This window comes from Rhinolophus sinicus, chromosome 2 (genome assembly GCF_057876585.1).
Source record: "Rhinolophus sinicus isolate RSI-liver-muscle chromosome 2, RSI-T2T, whole genome shotgun sequence".
NCBI lineage: Eukaryota > Metazoa > Chordata > Mammalia > Chiroptera > Rhinolophidae > Rhinolophus > Rhinolophus sinicus.
Genome location: NC_142502.1, coordinates 141,760,767 through 141,770,092, shown reverse-complemented (window position 1 = coordinate 141,770,092; position 9,326 = coordinate 141,760,767).

Here is a 9,326-nt window from a genome sequence, read left to right as displayed (position 1 = left end):
CATGTCACTTTTCAAAGTGGATATTTAGAGTATAGGTATAGATGTTATGTCTGCACTTCTTTAGCTTAGAATTCAAGCTCAGGACCTTTCAGGCAAATTAATAGTTAAATCCACATGGGTCTGAGCCCCGGAGTGACAGACATTTCCCTCAATGATAAAATGTGACGAAGGAATGTACAAACTGTCAATTCCATTCGAAAAACATTTGAAGCCCAAAAGACAGGTTGCTCAGCATCTACCCAGGATTCCAATTTCTATTGGAGGAAAATAAATTGTAAAATAACCAAGTGTGGAATAATTAAGAAAGTACATATAAAGGAGAAAAATGTCTTCTTGCATCATGTGACTGACAGCAAGTCAGAAAAAGAAAGCATTCAATCTGAAAAATCTTAACACCTATTTAGGAAAAAAAAATAGGAGGCATTGTAAGGTGAGACTCTTATGCACAAGTGGAGAATACAGTACTGATTTGAGGACGGATGTTAAGGGTCTCTTGTAGACACACAGATACACATACACCGGCTAAAATTCCACCGACAGTGGGTGACGTTCAAAAGCAGAATGAGGAACTTGCTTAGATTCAAATAATGAACCATTCCCCAGTGCCTGTTGGTAGACATTTGAGAAAGCTAAAGAGTGCATCGATATCATTTCCTTTGGATTTTGTGTAAGCCTACTATAAATAAAAGCCTAGCTGTTGTCACCTCATGTCAGCCTTCTGGGTAAAAAGAAAAACCACAAAAGACATTACTTAAGCGTTTGGGTTCCATTTTGTGTTCTCTGAATAAGGAGTTTCAAAACTGACTTGGGTGGATGAGGAGATGTTGGAGAGGAAAGGGCAAAGGAAAGAGAAAGAAAGTTAGAAGAAACCTGCTTAAAAAAAAATAAAATGATAGTCCTCAGTGATGTGATTTTGGCTCAGTTTCAGGGCAGAGGGAAGGTAAAATAGACGCCAGTGGAGGACAGAAACGAGGATGGGAGGAATGTGTTTATGATATCACATTTGCCATTTGACTTTGAGCGGAAGGAAGTTTCAAGGGGACAGGTGTTTAAGGGAGGCCATGTGACACAATGGGAAATGCAGTGGTCCTGAATGCCCAGCCTGCGACTTACTGCGTTTGTGACACATAGGAGTATCGGCTTCTTTATCCCTAACATGAGAAGAATAATGTCCCCCTCACGGGGCTCTCGTGAGGACTAAGTGAAATACTACCTGTACGTCACCTGGCATGTGTGGGCCCTCAACCAATCCTAGTTTCTTTTCTTCTGACCCCTCTGCCATAGAAGCCATTTGTGGTAATCCAGGTTTTACAGGCTCTGGCAGTGGGGTTCAACTTTCTGGTCCCTGTCAGAACAGCCTGTGGAATTCTTTCACTGAATATATGCCTGAACCTCTGCTTCAGGGATTCTGATTTCTTAAGTGTGAGTGGGGCCATTATGTTTGCACATCTACTTTAAAAAAAAAAATAGATGGGTGATTTTTATCAACATTAAAGGTAAAAACTACCAGTAAATTGCGTGAATCCCCACTGCCTACTGTTTAGACAATGAAGCCGTAGCCTAGCATTTAAGGCTCTTTAGAAACTGGACCCCCGCCTACCTACCTTTCCTGATTTCCGCTTTGACCACCTTCCACTCCAGACATACATCCATCTCACTGGTCCTTGGGACGACTGTTACACTTCTGGCACCTCCTCTTGCTCATGTACCCAAGGCCTAGAACACGCTTTGCTCCCTGTCTCTTTGGCTCACTCATTCCTCCTTCAAGTCCCAGCTTAATGCCTTAGCTCCCCTGCCTCTCTGTAATTCCATCTAGTTCCAATGGCAGACCTCATGCCTCTGAATTTCTCTATCATCCATTTACACAAGGAATTTAACAATAGTCACACACTATATTGGATGCAGTTATCAACCATGCTTCCTGTTTTAGGGTTTGTGTTCTTTGGGGTCAGAAAAGTGTCTGTGTTATAAAATTCTTTTTCAATCCTTCCTAATACCTAGTTCAGTGCTTGCGCATAGCAGGTGTTCTGTAAATGGCTGTTAGTTGAGCAATGTGAATGAAGGAATGACCAGTCACAGGCAAGGAGGCTTCTTATACACTGACCTGAGCTGAGGGAGAGCACGGCAGCTGTAATAACATCACTTCCTGTCTGCTACCACCGTTCTAAGGACTCTGCAGGTAGAGACTCAATTAATGTTCCCAACAACCCGATGAGATTTACACCATATTGTTCCCATTTTATGAATGAGGAAATTGTGACTTGTCTAAGGTCACACAGCTAAAAGTTGTCCGAGTCGGGGCTCGAGGCCAGTTTGGCTGGCCCCAGAGTTCATGCTCTTCACCCCCACTTTAAACTTCCCCTTCACAATAAGAGGTGAGTTTAATGTGCTGGCTGTGAGTGCAGGAACTTTGCTACATACCACACAGACTGGTCCCTTAATTTCTACAATGACCATTCACCCCCCGTTTTGCTAATGAAGAAAATGAGGTTAATAATATTACCCAAGAGCCCTGAGCTGGTTGCCCGAGGAAACGCAAACCCAGTTCTGCCTGGCTTCTGCATTCCACGTGCTTAAGTGCTCAGCTCTGTCCTGAACATATTTGGTTCTTACCATTTTTTTGGCTATCTATATTGTTGCCAAGGGAACGCCCTGCTTCCTGCACTCACTACTTATGCCCTATCAGCTGCAGCAGCATTTCCTGTTAGGCCACAGTCAGCTACAACACTGGGCATTTCTTTGTTAAAGGGAAACTTCTATGGGCAGATACAGCCTATGCAAATAGCTCTGCCCTGCGGATACTGGTTTGAGGATTCTGAGAATTTTCCTGATCTGATTAGCATATCTATATCTCTATGTGTGTGTGCACTAGTATATGTACTTAAAACATTTTAATCTAACTTTACTGATATTATTGGGTATATGCACAGGAAAAAAAACCTGTTGTGTGATCAAAGGTCACGTTTTGTCAATAATAAGAAAACAAACAACATCATAAAGGGGGGGGTATTGAAGAAAATGCATGGTTGATAAAAGAAAGCACATGAAAAGATGCTCAACATCATTAGTCATTAGGGACATATTTATTACGTGTTAAAAAGATACTGTTTTCAATATAGGGGATTGAATACAAGATACTCTTAAAAGTAATTTCATCTGCATCTTCTTACTATTTAAAATATGACTATTAGAAAATTTAAAATTACGCATGTGACTTGCATTTGTGGCTTGCATATTATTTTTATTGGATAACGTGGTTCCAGATAGTAGTTCCTCTATCAGTCTTAGTGGTTTCTAAAGTGAGGATGTTAAACATATGAGGCAGATCCTACACCCAACCTACAACGGATGTGTACTGTGAGCAAGAAATCAATGTTTGTTGTTTTCAGCCATTGGGGTTTGGGGTTGTTTGTTAATGCAGTATTCATACACTAACTATCCTGATGGGGATCGAAATGGAACTTCCTGGTTATCCTAACCTTTGAAATCTCCATCAATGTCTACTTTTCTTCTTTAGGTTCCTCATCTCTATGATCCACAACCAGACATGTCAGAATCTTTTATGATTTTCCTTGTCCTTCTAAATGGACTCTGGTCTAGTAGTAATTGACAAGGAGAATGGCAAATCCAATATCACTGTGTGGCTTTTTCTTTTTTTTGTCAGTGTCTTGACACACCAGGAAGATAACTTTTTGGTTGCCTTGTCTTTGGGTTGGTAAATGATGTCAAAATAAAGCCAGATGACTCACTGCCCCAGTTTGGTCATTTTTTTTTCTGTCACAGTGAGTGACCTAGTTGGAAAGGCAGTGCACTCTTTCTGTTATGCCTCCCTTCCTGTTTCTCTTGCTCTGTGGGCATCTCTACAAAATATCTGCATTAGTGTTTTACAAGAGAATTCTGACCACAGTGTGGAGAGTACTTGGAGCTGGGCATCCCTGGGAGAACAGTGGCAGCCAAGCCTGTTGTAATCCACGTGGTAGACGGCAGGATCACAGCAGTGAATGTGAGGCTGGTCAGAGTCCCTTTCAGTTAACAGCTGAACAAATATTTATAGAAGGTCCATCAGATGTCAGGAACTGTGCTAGGATGAGAAGTAGTTAAGCGCTACTCTCTGCCCTCAAAGAACCCCTAAACTGATGCTTCAACATCCTGTGATAACTAAGTGCTATAATGGGCAGATAAAGAAGGGGAATTGGACCGTTCAGTGAACGCTTCCTTAGAGGTAGTTACAACTGAGTGAAGCCTTGAAGGATGGATAGGATTTACCAGGCAGAGAGGTTTGAGGGCCAGTTTGAAACATATTTAGCAAAAATAACAAGAGAGAAGCGAATCTAAGATGATTTCCAGTCTAGGACTTAGTGACCTGGAAAATGATTGTTTCATTGATAAGTATAAGAAATACAAAAAGAACAGCCTAATTAGTGGAAATGGTGATGCATTTAGATAGACAAATACTAAATTTAAAGTTCTAGGTAGGAATCTAGAAGGGACTTCCCAGGAGCAGGTAGGGATCCAGGACTGGAGCAAAGAAGAAAGGTCAAAGTGGAGTTTTAGATTTAGAAGTCAGGAGCTTGTCTGTGGGTATTTGAAGTCATACTAATGGATCAGAATGACCAGGGTGAAGAAGAGCCCATGCATTCATTCACTCACTCATTCAGTATTTACTGGGAGCTCTTTACTTGCATGTGTTAATTGAAGAAAAGTGAGATCAACCTGGGTAAGTGCATACTTTAAAGACAAACAGAAGTATAGACTCTTCTTTCAAGAAACTTGACTGTGTGAGAAAAGAGATAAATAGCTGATAACTAGATGAGATAGGAAACCAAAATACTTTCTAAGGATGAGAGAAACTTTCTGGAGTTGAAAATTTAGTTGAATTTCACCTACACTTGAAAAAAAATCTTTTTGCTAATGAGAGAATTATAACTTAAAAATTTCAGTAGATTGTACACATAGCTGTTAATGTTAAAATTTGCAGAGATTTCAATCGCATCTATTAAGGTAATCATTCACTTCTATCTATTAGCTGATTGTTCTGCTCTGCAAATAATAGACTTAGGAGACTTATGCTACAAAAGAAATTGATTGGACAAACTTTAATTGGCCATCTCCTGAGCTAGGTGTTTTGTAGGTGCAGAGAAGTCAAGACCCAATTATGTTCTCTGGGGCTTAGCATCTGTTTATAAAGATTAATGCCAGTGAACTGTATAGATGATCACTGTGATGAGATTATACTTCCATTTCTAGAAAATACCTTAGACAGTAAGAAAGTGAAAATGGTGAGGAAAGTCTAGAAAACTGGCTTGAGGCTCTGCTTGTGTTGAATAAATAACTGAAGAATTTGAGTTTTCCTTTTTTCCTTGTAGGCAATGGCTATTTGTTAATGGGGGCCTAGAGCCTGGTAGCTTGGAGGAAGGTGACTCAAGGGACAGGGAAATTAAACTGTAATTTATCTGTATAGGAGGTAATAGAGTGTCAGTAGTGAAAATAAGGACGAACACAATGATTTCAGAGGAGGAAACCACAGATGGTACTGATTGAATAAGATGGTGAGAGTTAAGGCATACTCAGAGAGGACTCTAGAATCTTGATCCTCTGAGAACGTTTCCTTAACAGAAAAAGGAAAGTCACAGAGTGAGGGTGGGTTCGGCACGTGAACTTGAAGGTAAAGAAAGAGAGTAGGGATCAGGTGGCTTTTTAAACTCATGGGCAAAGAAGTCAAAGCTGAAGTCCTAGGAGATGTGTTCACCGAAGAAGAATATGTAGAATTAAGAAATTAACACAGAATTAAGAAATTAAGAAATTAAGACAAGATCCAAGAATGGAGATCAACAGCAGGAAGAGGAGCCAGCAAATGGGTTTGTAAAGATGTGGTCTATAAGAGAAGACTCTCAGAAGCCTGAGGAGAAGTTATTTCTCCAGAAAAGGGAAGTGGTCAACAACGTCAAATGCATAAGAGGATAAGGAAGCTGAGGCCTCAAAAAGACAGTTGAGTTTTATTGGTAAAGGACTACCGTGACTTTCAAGGGAGCCCTTTCAGAAGAATGGTGAGGGTAAAAGTCATAGCACAGAGAAAATTGTGGGTGTAGTGAAAAGGGGAAGCAGTGGTTATAGGCTATTATTCATTCTAGAAGTCTGTAAGAGTGAATTATAGAGAATTGGTTTATAGCTTCTAGGAGTAATAGGGTAATTCATTCATTTATTTGCTCAATAGCTTCATATGTTTTGGAGCCCACTAGGTGCTTGTTCACTGTTAGGTGAATAAGGCAAGTCAGATCCCCACTATTAAGGAGCTTGTATTCTAGCATGGAAGGACAGTCTGCGAACAACGAAGACAACTTCAGACATTGAAAGTGCTATTGATGAAAATAAGGCGCAAAATAAACACATTGCAATCCAGGGTTCGAAAGAGAAAGCACATAGGTCCTGAGGTTGGATTGAGTGCCTCAAGGAACAAAAAGAAGGCCATTGTGTCTGGTACTTGACAGACTAAAACGAAAGTGATAGAAGATGTCAGCAAGACAGAGAAGAAGTTTGGGTCCTCAGATTTACAACTTTTGAATCTTCTTTGGCTTCTTTGTGAAGAATGGATCATAGAGGGCAAGAGTTGAAGCTTGGATATGTGATGGGAAGCTGCTGAATAATTCATGCAAGGGATGAGAGTGGCTTAGGCCAGTCTGGTAGCACTGGAAATGGAGAGATGGGGTCCGATATAGGATTTGTTTTGCTGGTAGAATCATCAATTAAGACCTGCTGCATGACTTTGGGATAAGAGGGAAAGACAAGTGAAGGATGACTCTTAGGTTTTTTGACCTGAGTGACTAGATAAACACTGGAACCATTTGCTGCTATGGGAAGCCAGAGTGAGATGCAGATGTGGGGTGTAGGAGGGTGGTAGCAATCAGGGGTTTCGTTTTGCTATGTGTGACATATTTTGACTCATCCAAGTAGAGGCAGGGTTCAGAGGAGTGGTCAGAACCAAGTGAAAGATTGTTTTCTTAGTGTAGAACTGAATATTTGTAAATTGTAGATTGAGCATAGGAATACACTGGAGAGGAGAAGAAAGGAGGAAGATGAGGAAGGAGGGTTTTGAAGGAGATGAAGAAAGATGGATGACTGGCCCAGACAGAGAGTTGCCATGGAAACCTAGCGGGACATCACTGATGTGAAAACGGAAATACAGATGTAGAAATAGAATTATTTTGCGGTTAAGAGGAAGAAAGACGGTAGGGCTTATGCTAAATGCCCTCTGCCATCTCTCTAAAGTAAGAGGTGAGGTCACCTTCTGAGGGGGATTTGGGTGAGAGGAATAGTTGGGATCTTGAGGAGAGAGGTTAGGAATAGATGTTTTGGAGACTCTGTTGAGAGCAGAGAGCATCAATCTCAGTGATGCAAGGAGTGAGAACAGTCCCTGACACTTTTCAGCAGTCCTTAGCAATCCAAAGGCAAGAATGAGAAATCCAGTGGCAATGACCTGGACACACAGGTTGGGCGGCAACTCTAGCAATAGATTAAGGATGTGTTGTTAGACTAGATTAAGGGCCTTAGTGTACTGAGTGGGGCTAAGGGGTTAGATTCCTGGCTCAGGTAAAATGCCAGGTGTGTTTGCTGCGGCACAGAGATGTGAAGGTGTTGCTGCTAAAAGTGTGGTTCACATCCCAGCAGCAGCTGCATCCCCTGAGAGTCTGTTAGAAATACAGAAGCTGGGGTTCCGACTCAAATCTCTGAGTCAGAGTGTGCATTTTAACTAGATCCCCGGGTGGTGTTCTATGCATATTAAAATTTGTAATGAGAGGTTCTAGGGAATGAGGCATTCAAAAGTTAAAACTTAAAAAAATAAAAACTGTGTATTTCTTCTGCTAAAGATCAGAGGATCTTACTTATACATTGGTTTAATATATTTTACTTTTTAATTTATCTTTATGCTTTCCTTATTTAAAAAAAAAAGGTACACTTGTTTCAAAAGTGGAAAATACACACATGTATAAAGAATAGACTACTGTCCAGCCACATTCATAGCGCCCTTTACAATATTATAAGGAACACAATAATGACTATGAGGGTCTCCCCGAAGTTTAGTTTCTCCCAGAGAGTTACCACTGCGAAGTAGTTTAGTAGCAGTGCAGCTACTTCTTGGTTAGATGACCTTCAGCCAGTTGCTTCACCTAGGCTCTGTTTCTTTATCAGCAAAATGGGTGTGCAAAGAATAATCTATAGTGTTAACGTTAGTATTACATTAAAAATTCACATAGATAACTTAGGGCAGTTCCTGGCATATAATACAAGCTCAAAAATATTATTATTATATATTAGGACTGTATCTGGGTGAGAAATCACTAAGCAAAGAAAACTTTGAACACAATGTCATAGCTGCTCCAGTTTGGAGGGCTTTGGGCCACTTCTGTATAGACTACTGTCTTGAAGGTACTCATAAGGCATGACAGATAGTTCAGGGGAAGAACCCTGGCGGACTGAGGAGGCACGATACACCCCTGATCTGAAGGGGCTGGTCAGGGAATGGAAGCCAAGACCTAGGCAAAGGGAACAAGACATGGGAATTAGAAGCCACAGAGAAAAAGCCCAGGTACAGGAGTGGAGTACAAGGTTGTCCAATTCCACTTTTGGTGTTACATCTTTTCTCTTTGTTACATAAGTCCACAGCAGAAATGCAATTGCTTTTGCAGTATCACAGCTGCAAATGAAATCCATAAAAACCAGGAAATAAATATCTGAGCTGCCCTCAACTGTCCCTGACTAGAGGTTAAGAAATGTGGAAATCCCCCACTTTCTGATGGTGGCTTGCCCGCAAATTTAAATGAGCCCTGATGAAACGTGATAAGTGTTCAGCATAATGACGTGTAAGGTTGTTTGCAATGTTTAATGTTTTTTTGTTTGTTTTGTTTTTTTCTGCATTTTTTCCCTGTTCTTTTATTTGGGATGCATTTCTTTTGTTTCCTCATTTTGGCTGTCTCTCTGTGTTTGTTTCTTTGTATTAAATAGATCTGCTCTGTCTCCCAGTTTTGGCTGGGTGGTACAGGTTCTATGGGGCCCAATGGCATAGTCTCCCTGGTCACCTGAGCTGGTGCTCCAGGAGTGTCCCTTGTGAGGATTGTGTATGCTGTCCTGTTATAGATGAGCCTTTATTGCTATTGGTACACCAGTGGGTAGGATTAACCCTCAGGCTGACTGGCTGTGGGTTTTGGCCACGTCCACAGCTTATGGGCTGCTATGCGGGGGGCTTACCCCACTGAGTGGAATTTGCTCTAATGGGCTCTGGTGCCTGTTGAAACCACCCTTTTTGTATACCACTTCTGGGGCTAATTGGG